The sequence below is a fragment of the Pteropus vampyrus genome, unplaced genomic scaffold (genome assembly GCF_000151845.1).
Source record: "Pteropus vampyrus isolate Shadow unplaced genomic scaffold, Pvam_2.0 Scaffold204, whole genome shotgun sequence".
Lineage (NCBI taxonomy): Eukaryota > Metazoa > Chordata > Mammalia > Chiroptera > Pteropodidae > Pteropus > Pteropus vampyrus.
The window spans coordinates 977,016-992,131 of NW_011888985.1; positions in this window are offsets into that span (position 1 = coordinate 977,016).

A 15,116-nucleotide genomic window follows, 5' to 3' on the forward strand; every position below is an offset into this window, starting at 1 on the left:
AAGCAGCGGTGACATGGACGAGAGGGTGGCAACGGAAGTAGAGAAAAATGGACCAAGTACAGAAATATTTAGAGGCAGATTCAGCAGAGATGAGGAGTTGGTTGGACATGGAATACAAAGCCAAGCGGGGACCCGAGGATGCTTTTCGGTTTCTGGTTTAGGCATCAAATCGGTGAAGGGTGGTACCTCACGGAGGCCGGGCAGGGCGAGGGCTCTAGGCAAACGTGCTGAGTTTCATCTGGCATGGGCTGAATTAAAGATACTCGCGGACATCGTGGGGGATGCTGAATAAGAAGTTAGACATACGAGGAAGAAATCTGAGCTCAAGACCTATCCGGTGGCCATCAGCATGTGCATCCTAATTAAAACCAAGGGCGTGAATGAGATCTTTTTAAGGAGAGCACAAAGAAAATAGCACAAGTCAAAGAGTGAATACTATTTTTTTAGTTACTTTCTTATCGAAACGTAGGAAATCTGTATTTATAAATGTCATTTGTATTTCCAAGGGCCCAGACTCTGAACAAAGAGGTGTTTGGTTCCTTTGGTTCCGGCCGGAGCTCTAATCCTATCACTTCCTGTGTCTGTCTGTTCTCCCTGTGCCTTTCTCTGTCCTGGACTTTGTCACCCGCAGAGCGTCAGCTGAGTTAACATGGAGGAAACGGTCGAGGACCACAGCCTCTTCATTTCAGGAAGCTCCTGACACTGGCACTGGAGTGATCCTGACGCTGCTTCAAACGGAGGAAAACATTCGTTCCTTCTGTGACCCGCACATAAGCAACGTCCCACGTCAGCCTGTCCGTGAGCATGCGGTACCGCAGGAAAGGACGCACAGGCCAGCCGCCGGACGGAACTCAAAGCAAGCGGCGTTTCCTGAACAATTTCCAATTTGTAAAACACAGCAGTTCTTCGGAAAGTTCTCTCTCTTCGTTTCTGCCGCTCTCAGCTCCTCGTCACCCCTGCAGCTGCCCGGACGCCTCCCCCTCCCCGCTCACTCCTGACCTCGCATCAGAATTCCTGCCCCATGACGCCCTTGATTCCCAAGGCCTGCCTCTCTCCCCCCGTGTGCCCGTTCCCTGTTTCGTCCTTCCTTGCGAGTCGAATTTTCCCTCTTGCGTATCCATCCCACTGAGTGTCCTGACGATCCGTCGGAGGGACGAAGCCCGGGTAGATGTCTGGGCAAGTCCGAGTCTCACCTAGGAGTCGGGTGATATAAAGGTGGGGCAGAGGGGGAGGTGGGGGAGGGGTAGTGGGAGAAATCTAGAGGGCAAGATGATTTCCGTGGGGTAACGGGGAAGAAGGGGCAGGAAAGGACTGTAGGGAGTTACAGTTTAACACCTTTTCCAACTCCATCATACCTCCCAGCACGACTGCGGGGCCGCTGGTCTGGGCTGGGGCTCCCCCTCCTTCGGTCCATGTATTAGTTTTCTAGAGTGGCCAGAACAAATGATCGCAAACTCTGTGGCTTAAAACAGTAGAATGTTACCCCCTCACAATTCCGGAGGCTGGAAGTCTGAAAGCGCGGTGTCTCCCAGGCCACGTTCTCTCTGAGACGGGTCCTCCTCCCACCTTCCGGGGATCACCAGCAACCCTTGGTGTCCTCGGCTTGGGAGGCGTCGCTCCAACCTCTGGCTCCATGTTCGCGTGGCCATCCTCCCTCTCTGTGTTTATATTTTTCTCTTCCTATAAGGACACCAGTCATCGGATGACTTATAATAAATAGACTAACCCAGTGTGACCTCATTTTAAATCAATGATGCCTTCAAAGACCCTACTTCCAGGGAAGGTCATAGCCACAGGTTTCTGTGGGACGCTGGTCAACCCAGCACAGACCCCCAGGTATCCTCGTCCTGACACCCCAGATCCTCCACGGGGATGGTGCTGCAGAGGGGGGTAAGCAGAGGAGAAAAGGGAAGAAGCATCCCAAACAGATAAGTGAGGGACAAAGGTGGGGCTGCCTTAATTGCCACTCTATGGTCACCGTCTGGAAGTCGAAGGACGGAGGAACCTCAGGTGACAGGTTTACAGGCTGATTCACCACATTCTGTTTGTGCCCGATGCCTCCAGGATCTCTGGTCCCGGCCCCGACAGCCTCTGCAGCCCACGTTCCAGGCATCGGCTGCACCCACTTCAGCCAAGCATCGCCCTGGGCCCTGGACACGTAAAGGTGGTTAAATGGCCACAGTCTCTGTCCCCACTGAACACGCATCCTAGAGGAGGAGCTATTCGGGAAACAAATAATGGTAAATAAGTAAACAATGATGAGCACACAGAAAGTGACATGGATGTGTGTGTGGCGGGGGGGGTCATCATCTAAGCTAAGAAATGAGGGATGGGAGCGTGAGGGAGGAGGAAGGGGCGCGGTGGGCATCCCATGGAACAGCATGCCCTGAAAACGGGTTTCTCATTTGCGAGAGCTAAAACCGTCCGGCGGAGGCAGAGCGGAGCCGACCCAGGGAGAGACGGCCCTTGGGACTTCAGCACGGGGAGCTCCGGCATCCTGACAGGTCGGCGTGTGCGTGTGGTGCGGGGCTGGAGGGCAATGGAGCTGCTTCCTCCGTGCGAGCAGGTGAAACCCAGTGGGGTCTGTGGTAGGTTCACAGACTTAGGGACGAGGCAGAGTTGGTCCCATTGCCGGCGCTGCCACTCAGGGGCTGTGTGCCTTGGGCAAGTGGCTTAAAATGACTAAATACGCGCTTCTTCACCTGGGAAGTGGCCACACGACTGTGGGCAGGACTAACGGGTAAACGTGCCCCTAGCTCTGGGCATAGAGGAATTGCTCAATAAACAGCACGTAGTGGGGTCTGCATTATACGAAATTCTCCCATATTCAAAATTTTGGAATTCAACCTGTCCCAGCCAGTCCGACCTCCCGGATCCGGAGGGGCAGGTGGCAGACTGAGAATGGCCTCTGCTTCTGTTCTCATTTTCACACACGTTTACCTACGAACTGCCTGTCTCTGTTTTAAATCCCCCGAGTAAAGAAAATAAAAGATTTGTATTTATTTCACGTGTAGGATCAACAGACGTTGATCGGAATTGTTCTCTCGGGTTAAAAAAAAATGTTATCACAACATCTTAACCTGAGGCAAATTTCCACTGCACTAAGGAAGTTAGAATGAGCTTATTTGTCAGTAGAAAACAGAAAACCAGCTGAATCTTTAATAATTTAAGAGTGATGCGGCATTCATAGTTAATAACACGGATTTGACAAATTTTTGTTTTTATGCTACGGAAGAGTAAGCGAGGCAATGACATGTTAAAATAGCAAAGGACTGTAGGAAACCAACTTCGCGGTCCCTTGTTGGCGGCAGGATTTTGTAGACAAAAACATTGTTTTTAAACAGTGTTAGTTGATAGAGACCTTCGAACCCAGTCGAAGATGCAGGAACGGAAAACGAGCTTTGATTCTGAGATTACGTGCTGATCGAGCAGGTGGACGTGGTCTCTGGCAAATGACAGCGGAACCAGAGAAAAGACGAGCAAGTGCTGGAAATCCGTCCTTCCCATATGGGGAAGCGACGAGCTCGTTTATTACGCCCGCCCACAGCAGGGCTGTTGGTGGCGGTGAAAGCCTGCGACGTCTCCAATGCCTGTCAGTGGACGAGGGCCATATTCCGTATCACGGGGAGAAGGCGAACATAAATGTGAAGGAGGAAAGGTTACACGTATGAACGCGGAACAGTGTCCTTGGTATGGTCAGCAGATGCAAAGAATCATGGAATCCTGCGTGTCATTAGGAAAACAAGCCACATTGGGCACTGAACAGAGAGAATCCTATACGGGGAACTAAAGAGTTATCGGAGGACTAAGAAGGCACAGGGCAAACTGTGGTGACAGAGGAGGCAGCTACGACGCCTCAGGCTGCAGAAGCTAAGGGCAAACGTGGGGTTAGCAGGACCCAGGGGCTTAGAGCAGCAGCCCGCGCCTTGCAGTGGGACCCAGGCCTCCCAGCGAGAGGCACCAGGCTGCCGATAGGATCCAGTGCTCAGAGGAGGCCTCCCGGGGCTGGGACACAGTCCCCTGAGGGCCGGGGACTCTGGATCTGGTTGCAAAGCCATCTCAGGTGGAGGCGACGCCACCAGGCACAGAAAACATGGAGTGATGGCAGCCCTGGGGTCTGCAGAGCTCGGAGCTGAACTCTGTAGAGCTGGACGTGGAGCGGGGGTCCAGAGCTGGAGCACTGGCACACGTGTCATCTATGACGGGAAAGGGACCGGAGAGAGGCAGCTGCAGTCCAGGGATGCTGGCGCCGGGGGCAGCAAAAGCAGCTTTTACGTTTGCAGCCAATGTGTTTGCAGTCGAGGTGTTTCTCCGTTCTTTCCCACGGCTAGTGTGCATTCATGAGTGCGTGGCTTCGATTTCACAGACATTTCCTTGAAAAAACATTTGTCACCTAGCTGCCTACGAAAGAAAAACGTGACAGTCTGACCTAGCGAGAGAGCAGACTCTCGGGAGCTAGGTCTCCGTAGAAAAAGGGTCCGGTGAGAATTTTTTCCTCCTGCCAGGTCAGCCGCAGACGTGGAGCGAGCCGCGGCCGCGCTCAGCCCACGCACGCTCGCTCCTGGCCAGCGTGTGCCTGACCCTGCGACAAACCTCGCCGGAGCATCCCGTGGAATCGGTGGCCATCTCTCCCTCCTCACCCTTCAAATCGGCCTGCTCTGTTGCCATGGTAACTGCAGGCTGGGAATCTGAGCGCGTGGTCTCCATGAAAACACCCTGGAGGTCAGGTGCACAGGCCACAGGGATGCTCCCACCTCCCTCTCCCGAACGTCCAAACACGGACAGCCCCGCCCCGGGGCGGGGGCGGGAGGCTCAGAGGCTGCCTGAGAAATTGTGCTTCACACTTTACCGACTTGCTTCCGCCGCTGGGGGTTGATTTTGCATCTGCCTTTGTCTTCTGCCTTAGCGTTTTTCTTCCTTCTTTCTTCCCTCCCTGCTTTTCTCTCTCTGTCTCTCTCTCTTTCTGTCTTTCTCTCTGTCTCTCTCTCTCTCTCTATCGCCCCTCCTCTCTTTTTACGAAAGAAGGAAAAGACCAGCTTGTCATCCACAGCCCTCCGAGCACGGCAGCCTTCGCGTTTTAATGCTCCTGGAGGTGTCTGCAGGATTATGGCCACCAGGCGTCTTTAGGACTGATTATTTTCTTTAATAGCGCTGAAACCACAAGTCCTAACACATTAGAGCTGGCAGCTGAACACGAACCCCGGGCTGTTTACTGCTCAGCAAATTCCTCTAGCCTCTGTTGTCGCCACCCCACCCCGCTGTGCCCCAGATCCAACACAGCCTTAGGAGTTTGAGTCAAGGCTGGTGGGGCTGGAAACACGTCCTGTTGACAGGCGCCAAGCCGGGAGACGTAGGGACCGTGCGAGCCCACCTCTCCCAGGAAGGCACAGGGGGCGGGGGACGAGTGTGAGGACGCACTAGGTGGGTGGAGGGCCTGCGTTCAGAGAGGCCCTGGGGACACTTCCGATGGCCTGCACGTTTCCACGGTGCGTGTCTTTCCCGCACGTTAGCTCTCCGGTCGGCGGCCCTCTGGGGAAGGAGTACCAGAAAACGCCAGATAATTGAAAAAGTGCCTTTGTCGCTTCTCTTCAGCGGAGTCTGGGACTTGCCCCCTACACCCAGAATTCCCAGGGGGCCTAAGTGCTCCCCAGTGTCAGAGACAAGGTGACTCGGCCAGCCACGGGGAAGGCTAAGTGTGCTCATCCACCTGCCCGCCCCAGCCAAGCCCAGGCCCCGCAGAGTCCAGATGGGCCTTGGATCTGGAATACTGAAGAATGTCGAAAAGTGCCAAAACAGGGACCACGCTTGTGGTATATTTTTAAAAAATTACATTGAACAAATTAATGCTTTTAATACCCCCAAATGCAATGAAATCATTTACATAGTAAATACAGAATTTACTTAAAAATATGAAACAGTCCACGCAATTGCATGACCAAGTGACAGGCTGCACACGGCTTGAGGTCACCCCCTCCACGACTGCATGTACATCTGGCAGAAAGGACAAGTGTCTGACGGTGAAGCCCTGAGGGGGCTGATGGCTCTGCTTCCTGCCCGCACCCCCAGAAGGCCCCTACTCACAGCCAGCATGTAAGGCTCTGGAGAGGAGCCAGCCTGTCAGGGGTGTCCCTCGTACTAGTGCATTCTGGCTGTGGCTGGCTGAATCCCTGGGGACTGCCTCGTGTGCCTTCCCCCGTGTAGAAATGCACAGAAGGAACAGACTTCGTAAATTCAAGTTCAATGCCCTGTGAAGCATAGAAGTGAGCGCTTCCTGCAAACCCCACTCCACACGGCCACCCCATCCACAGACACACGGCCTGGGGTGGCCGTCCGGCACTGCAGCTGTCAGCTCCGGGTCGCTGCTCCCTCCCGGGCCCCAGGGGCCACAGCGGGTCAGCTCTCTGACAGAGCCAGGGTAAGTTGCTGTAGGAAGTCTGGCGGAAGAGCCTGTGACAGTTCACGGGCAGCACTCCCTGCCCCGAGCCATTAGTCCTGTCAGGCCACATGCGAGGCGAGCATAGAACTGCTAGGGACACCATGTCTTCTTCCAGCTGGCAAGCGCCCCGCCCCGCGGTGGTTCTGGTGCCCTGCGCATCACTCAGTGACCCGGCTCCGCCTCTTGCAGCCCTCCCCCCCGCCCGCACTGTCCCCACGCTGCTGCAGACATCGGCCGGTTTCCCAGTGCCCACAGATGAACTCTTCTCCCTTGTCTGGGGGTTCTGCAGCAGGCCCGGTGCAGTTGGGGTCCCCTAAGCTCTGGTCAGAGCCTGCAGGTCCCCTGAACCTTGTCTGAACTTCACCCGGCCTGGCGTCCAGCCATCTTCGGTTCTCTGAGCCCTCCCAGCAACCTTCCAGTCTGCTCCTCTTCTACCTGAGGCAGCCACGGTCACTGTCTGTCGTTTGCATCCAAGAACCCCGGCCGGAACCCCAGCACTCAGAACCCCGAACTGCTGGTCATCTCCTGCCCGAGGCCTCCGCGCTCGCTCATCCCTCTGCCAGCTGCACTGTCCTCCCTCCTTGAGCCTGAGCATGGCTGTCACCTTCGCACCTTTCAGGGTTCAGCTTTATCTCATTCCGTCTGGGCCTTGCCTGACCCCACACCTCCCAGGGGAGCCCCCCGGGAATGCAGCAAACGCCGCATCCGAATGTGCTGGGGAGACCTCTTTCGGGTCCTCTGGGCCCGGCACGTCCCCAGCACCGGGCAAATGTCGGCTCCTCGTGGCGTGCGAAGGCCGGGCAGTCTCCGGCAGTCTCTCTAGCAGCTTAGCCTAAGGACTTTCCTCTGAGCTTCCTCTGCAGCGTGGTTTTGGGGTGGTGTCTGTCTAGAGTCAATAGGGGTTTTCCTGAGGTGTGACCCTCCAAAAGGAGTGAGGAGGCAGCAGTTTGCTGCACTTTGACCCCAAGTGGGAAAAGGCAAAAGTGTGCTCTGCCTGCAGCAATTAAAACACTGTGGCTCCCCGGTCTCATCAGAATTTGCCTCATTCCTGCCAGGCTCCCCTCAAGTGGAGCCTGACTGGGGGATTCACCTGCCACGGGCTCAGGTGGCAAACATAAGAAAGTGGAGGGAAAAACAAGAAAGAGAGAAAATAAGTAGAAAACAGCAACGACCAAAAAAATAAAATAAAATAAAATAAGAGAGTTATGTACTGCCGTTAGTAATCAGTTGAATGGGTCTTTAACACCGTTTGGGTAAATTGTTAAATTATGAGTAATAGAATGTAAAAGTGGATGCCAAGCTTTAAACTACCGTAGAATATTAAAGTATGCAAAACATCATTTATATTGCAAAAGAAAATAAAAACGAACGCAAAACTTCTTCAAGGGTAGAAAGATAAAGATGACATATGCAGATCAGGTTTATTCCATATTACGGTAAGTGTCCATGGATTAAATTCTCCTCAAAAGGAGAATTAATTTCTTTTTTTAATCTAAACCTATCCTGCTTATAAGACACACCTAAAAACAAAATGGCTTGGAAAGGTTAAAAATAAGGCAAAGAAATATTTAGCAAACGTGAGTGAAAAGGAAGCAGGAATAGAAATGTTCAAAAAGAGGCAAAAGCGGGGGATTTGGGGAAAAAATGTTAATTAGTTCAAAAGTTATAATTATATATTAGTAAAAGTTTCAGCATAAACGGGGCTCATGTCATGGCTCTTTCCTTTTTTGCTTTTCCGTTTTTTTTTTTGTTTTGTTTTTGTCTTCTTGTGTCCTCGCGGACAATTCCTTGTTTGTCTCCCATCTCTACGTGGCAACTCTCCTTTCGGCACGTTCAACTTTCGACTTTAAAACATTTTGCTGGAGTTTTAAAAAGGAAGTCCGAGTGAGACTCTATTCTCCGAAGTCCTTTAGGGTTGCGTGATGCCGAGAAAGGCTTCATGGCAAGATTTCGAAGACAGACTCTTTGCTTTCTTCTAATCGTTCTAGGCGTTCACATTTCGCGCTTCGGTCTTTGGTGCGTCTAGCATTCCTTGTGGGATGAAGATTAAGGAAAGACACCGTTTCCCCCCGAACACGGATAAGCCGTCTCCCCGGCTTTTCCTCGCTGATGGGCGGATCCATGTTTCTCTCGTCCTAAACTCCCGTGTGAGTTTTTGCTCCACGTCTGGAATCTCTGCTGTGTTTGTTGACCGTGAATCTTGACATCTGAATAAGTCATACATACTTCATACAGCAAAGATTTTAACACCATAAAGAATATTTGAAGCAAGTCAGATCTGTAGTGAAAGCTTTTCACACACAACTGTCACTTTGTGTTAGGACAAGCAGAAAAAAACATCCATGAGAATGCAGTAGATTAAAAATTTTAAATAATAAATAAGCTATCTGTGTAGCTACATCTCAAACTCTTCACCTGCAAAGTATCTACAAAGGAGCCTGTGTAAAAAACACGGCTAGGTGCTAGCTACAGAGAGAGTGTCATTGAATTCCCAGAAACAGAAATCTCATAGGTCACATCCCTTACCACAGTGACAATTTCCTCGTATAAGGTGAGATCGGTAACAATGATTAAACAGAAAAGATCAACCAGTAAAAAAAAAAAATTATATCTATATGCTGCATTATTTAGAAAATTCACTGAGAATGCTGCATAGCTAAATTATTTTTTTCTGTATTTCTTCCTTCCCGATGAACTTTATAGCTATTTAAACAAATTCGAAAATGGGATGATAAGACTGCATGAAGTCTAAAAATTATTTTTGAAAGACTTAACATTTAAAAATTTTTTTCTTCCCATCCAGTATAGAATATTTGTTTAAAAAACAAAACAAAACTTTTCTTTATATCGCTCAGCAAAGCCTTATAGTTTTCTTCATGTAAGTCAATGCATTTTACAATGCTAGCATAATCCCAATACCAAATGCCTACTAAGACAATGTAAAAAAGGAAACTCTACACTCATCACATTCACAAATACAGAAGCAAAAGTCCTGAATAAAATCCTGGCAAAAAGAATTAAGCGGTATATTAAAATAATAGTATATCTGAACCAAATAGGATTTATCATGGGAATTTTATCATGGGAAATTTACATGAAAAAAGTTAACCGTAGCCTTTCCGCACTGCATCATGGGAAAACAGCCTTCATTTTTCTCACTAAACTTGGAGGATGCATTAGAACATCTTGTTGTGGGGCGTATGCATGACTTATTCTAGATTACCTGGGGGCACCTCAAGAAAACAGACAGTTATTCTCTCCAGAGTCACTGGAAAGAAGGTAAAAATAAGACTGTGGGTCAGAGAAATCTGCTGTGTTGTCAAGAAACCATGAAGAATTCAGACAACACTTTCAGATCGAAGCCGCAAGTCAGAAGAGAGGCAGTTCCGAGCCACTGGCTGAGGTCCCGGAGGGCAGCAGAGAGAGGGTGGTGTGTGTCTGGACCTTGGGAGCTTGGGAGCTCATGCCCCAAGGCCATACACCCTACCAGACCCCTTCCTTAGCTTCACATCATCCTGGGGTCCCTGTGTTCCCCCATTGCCTTCAGCCTGCTCACGTTTGTGTGGATAGTCCCTTCGCCCACAGACCACGTGCAGAGGTGCTGGCCCTCAGAAGGCTCACCTGCTGCCTCCACCTCCCTTTCGGGGCCCTGGTGGACTCGAACCCGTGGCATGAGCAGCGGGAAGCCCGGCCCTAGAGAAGGAGAGCATCAGGAAGCTTGTCCCCCAGTTGTGCATCGCTAGCCCTGGAACATTGTACCCCCCGCTCTGTCGAGCACAGGCAGGGGACCAAGGGGAAGTCAAAGCCTTCCCATCAACATCTCAAGTCAGTGGAGGTCCGGGGCTCTTACTCCAGGGCTGGGGGTCAGGTGAACACTGTGGCCCCTTCCTGCGGGTGAGGAACCATGGGGACAGAAATTCACACCTCAAGCTGGCCTTGCTCTGGAACGTCAAACCCACAAGGAAGGAACGCAGAGATAGTGAAAGGCTTGGGACGAGGGCTTGGGAGTGGAGGATGCCCCTCCAATGCACAAGTCACGCTCCTTGCCGGGATGGGAGTGCGTCTCTTTACTCCTCATCCCGCCGCCCTTCCCCAGGATGCTTGTCTGTGCCTAGCAACCTCATAGCAACACTGATAGGCAGCTCGACTTGCAGTGTCCGATCGGGTCGATAAACCATTTCTTGGTATGAGAAATCCATTTTGCAGGAATGTGAGCACTTTCCCCTCCCTTTCGTCCTCTTTCCATTTCTCGATTCTTCCTGTTGTTGTTGTTCTGATTAAATTTCGTCTCTGCCCCTCCTTTAACCTTTCTTTGACATCTATTTGGATAGCACTTGAGAAAAATCTGGAACTCAAACCTGATCGCTCTTCCCTTCATTAGGATCACTCCAGCGTTCTGGACCTCTTGGCCAGACTTCCAGGGAGGTTAAAAATAATGTGTAAGTCTGGGGACACGTTTCACTCGCTCGTAACAGTTCCAGCAACGGCCACACATGCCTCCTTCGCTGTCATAACAACGGAACATCTGTCGACAAGGAGATAGATCAGAGGTCCTGAAGATACAGCTTGCCTATACCCTGCGACATCCATAAAACATCTTCTCTCCTCTTTTAAATCTAATGTTTTAATTTATTCGAAGGTCAAGACTTATTTCTTTATATCCATGAGCTAAACAGCCATGCTAATTTCTATAGGTCTTTTTTTTTTTTTTTTTCCTACCTCCTTCCTTTGTCTTGCTAACTGCAGAGTCCAACTTCGGGATCTCCTCCCTACATCTCAGAAATGTTATTGTGTCAGAAGCCCTTTGAGAATCTGAAGAAAGACGTGGGTCCTCTGTCAGGAATGTGAACACACTTCATCTCAGGGTCTCGTGGAGTTACCATGAGGTCTGTCCATGGGCTGCCTGGGGCCAGGTAGAGTCGGTTGATAACCTGTACCATCACGAGTACCCTGAGGTGCTCGTGAAAAGAGGCATGTTCCCCAAACCACCTGAAGACCTGATGGCATCAGCATCTTTGGGATGGAGGCCAGAAGTCTGCGTGTTTCATAAGCACCTGGACAGTCTCTATTCACAATGACTTTGAGAAGCATGGCTAGGGGTCCATTTACCCCTGGCCCCTGAGCTAATCTGGTTATTCCCCAAACTACTCAAAATTACTCTCAACTCATCTCTGCAGGCCAATACCATGTCTTGGTGGTCAATATAGTCATTGTTCGCTGGACCATAGCTATAGATAGAGAACTAGAATCATCCAACAACCTGTCTTCATTATTCTCCAAATCGACGAGGTCTGTGTATTCTAACGTCAGCTCTTATTTAGGAGGTTTTCACTTTTTCAAAGCAGCATGCCATGTGGGCAGCTTTCCTTGGAGCAGCCTTTGATGTTCAAGCTACAACAGTAAAAAACGACAGTCAAGGTCCCCTCTGAGTGTGGAGCGACCAAGTCTTCATCTTCGTGAACGCCGAAAGCTCTTACCTGCTGGACCATACTCATTCTATTGCAAGAGGGAGTACTCGAGGATTACTTTAAAAAAAAAAAATTAACCAGAATATTTTGGAAAAGAGAAAACACGCCGAAAGAGGACTTCTCAAATTTTTTCCATCGAAAAACCTGAGAAGTCTTCTCAGTAGCTGAGGAGAAAAAACACGAGCGGTATATTAAAATAATAGTATATCTGAACCAAATAGGATTTATCATGGGAATTTTATCATAGGAAATTTACATGAAAAAAGTTAACCGTAGCCTTTCCGCACTGCATCATGGGAAAACAGCCTTCATTTTTCTCACTAAACTTGGAGGATGCATTAGAACATCTTGTTGTGGGGCGTATGCATGACTTATTCTAGATTACCTGGGGCACCTCAAGAAAACAGACAGTTATTCTCTCCAGAGTCACTGGAAAGAAGGTAAAAATAAGACTGTGGGTCAGAGAAATCTGCTGTGTTGTCAAGAAACCATGAAGAATTCAGACAACACTTTCAGATCGAAGCCGCAAGTCAGAAGAGAGGCAGTTCCGAGCCACTGGCTGAGGTCCCGGAGGGCAGCAGAGAGAGGGTGGTGTGTGTCTGGACCTTGGGAGCTTGGGAGCTCATGCCCCAAGGCCATACACCCTACCAGACCCCTTCCTTAGCTTCACATCATCCTGGGGTCCCTGTGTTCCCCCATTGCCTTCAGCCTGCTCACGTTTGTGTGGATAGTCCCTTCGCCCACAGACCACGTGCAGAGGTGCTGGCCCTCAGAAGGCTCACCTGCTGCCTCCACCTCCCTTTCGGGGCCCTGGTGGACTCGAACCCGTGGCATGAGCAGCGGGAAGCCCGGCCCTAGAGAAGGAGAGCATCAGGAAGCTTGTCCCCCAGTTGTGCATCGCTAGCCCTGGAACATTGTACCCCCCGCTCTGTCGAGCACAGGCAGGGGACCAAGGGGAAGTCAAAGCCTTCCCATCAACATCTCAAGTCAGTGGAGGTCCGGGGCTCTTACTCCAGGGCTGGGGGTCAGGTGAACACTGTGGCCCCTTCCTGCGGGTGAGGAACCATGGGGACAGAAATTCACACCTCAAGCTGGCCTTGCTCTGGAACGTCAAACCCACAAGGAAGGAACGCAGAGATAGTGAAAGGCTTGGGACGAGGGCTTGGGAGTGGAGGATGCCCCTCCAATGCACAAGTCACGCTCCTTGCCGGGATGGGAGTGCGTCTCTTTACTCCTCATCCCGCCGCCCTTCCCCAGGATGCTTGTCTGTGCCTAGCAACCTCATAGCAACACTGATAGGCAGCTCGACTTGCAGTGTCCGATCGGGTCGATAAACCATTTCTTGGTATGAGAAATCCATTTTGCAGGAATGTGAGCACTTTCCCCTCCCTTTCGTCCTCTTTCCATTTCTCGATTCTTCCTGTTGTTGTTGTTCTGATTAAATTTCGTCTCTGCCCCTCCTTTAACCTTTCTTTGACATCTATTTGGATAGCACTTGAGAAAAATCTGGAACTCAAACCTGATCGCTCTTCCCTTCATTAGGATCACTCCAGCGTTCTGGACCTCTTGGCCAGACTTCCAGGGAGGTTAAAAATAATGTGTAAGTCTGGGGACACGTTTCACTCGCTCGTAACAGTTCCAGCAACGGCCACACATGCCTCCTTCGCTGTCATAACAACGGAACATCTGTCGACAAGGAGATAGATCAGAGGTCCTGAAGATACAGCTTGCCTATACCCTGCGACATCCATAAAACATCTTCTCTCCTCTTTTAAATCTAATGTTTTAATTTATTCGAAGGTCAAGACTTATTTCTTTATATCCATGAGCTAAACAGCCATGCTAATTTCTATAGGTCTTTTTTTTTTTTTTTTTCCTACCTCCTTCCTTTGTCTTGCTAACTGCAGAGTCCAACTTCGGGATCTCCTCCCTACATCTCAGAAATGTTATTGTGTCAGAAGCCCTTTGAGAATCTGAAGAAAGACGTGGGTCCTCTGTCAGGAATGTGAACACACTTCATCTCAGGGTCTCGTGGAGTTACCATGAGGTCTGTCCATGGGCTGCCTGGGGCCAGGTAGAGTCGGTTGATAACCTGTACCATCACGAGTACCCTGAGGTGCTCGTGAAAAGAGGCATGTTCCCCAAACCACCTGAAGACCTGATGGCATCAGCATCTTTGGGATGGAGGCCAGAAGTCTGCGTGTTTCATAAGCACCTGGACAGTCTCTATTCACAATGACTTTGAGAAGCATGGCTAGGGGTCCATTTACCCCTGGCCCCTGAGCTAATCTGGTTATTCCCCAAACTACTCAAAATTACTCTCAACTCATCTCTGCAGGCCAATACCATGTCTTGGTGGTCAATATAGTCATTGTTCGCTGGACCATAGCTATAGATAGAGAACTAGAATCATCCAACAACCTGTCTTCATTATTCTCCAAATCGACGAGGTCTGTGTATTCTAACGTCAGCTCTTATTTAGGAGGTTTTCACTTTTTCAAAGCAGCATGCCATGTGGGCAGCTTTCCTTGGAGCAGCCTTTGATGTTCAAGCTACAACAGTAAAAAACGACAGTCAAGGTCCCCTCTGAGTGTGGAGCGACCAAGTCTTCATCTTCGTGAACGCCGAAAGCTCTTACCTGCTGGACCATACTCATTCTATTGCAAGAGGGAGTACTCGAGGATTACTTTAAAAAAAAAAAATTAACCAGAATATTTTGGAAAAGAGAAAACACGCCGAAAGAGGACTTCTCAAATTTTTTCCATCGAAAAACCTGAGAAGTCTTCTCAGTAGCTGAGGAGAAAAAACACAAGCAAGGTCGAAGGCTAGGATCTGAAGGTGTTGTTACAAGTGGAGAACGTCTTTCCATTTTTGTGTTTCTCCAGGAAAATTATTGAAAATTTTGCGTTCCAATAATTTATCTGTATTCAGAAGTCTTTGGATCCCCCCTCAGATTTTCAAGGGAAAGTTGATGCTCCATGAAGACACTCTGTATTTATTCTGACTTTACACACTTCCCACGTTCCAGTTTAAGAAATCTGCCCAAGTTCATTAGATCTGTGTACATTTAAAAGTACTATTTCTCTATGCTCCTCCTCCTTATGTGTTCACCATTATATTGACTTCCGCCCAAATTCTGGCCGGAACACAACCCAATACCAGCAGCCACCTCTCACCATGCTCTCAGGCAATGGAACGAGGCAGGCGGGACG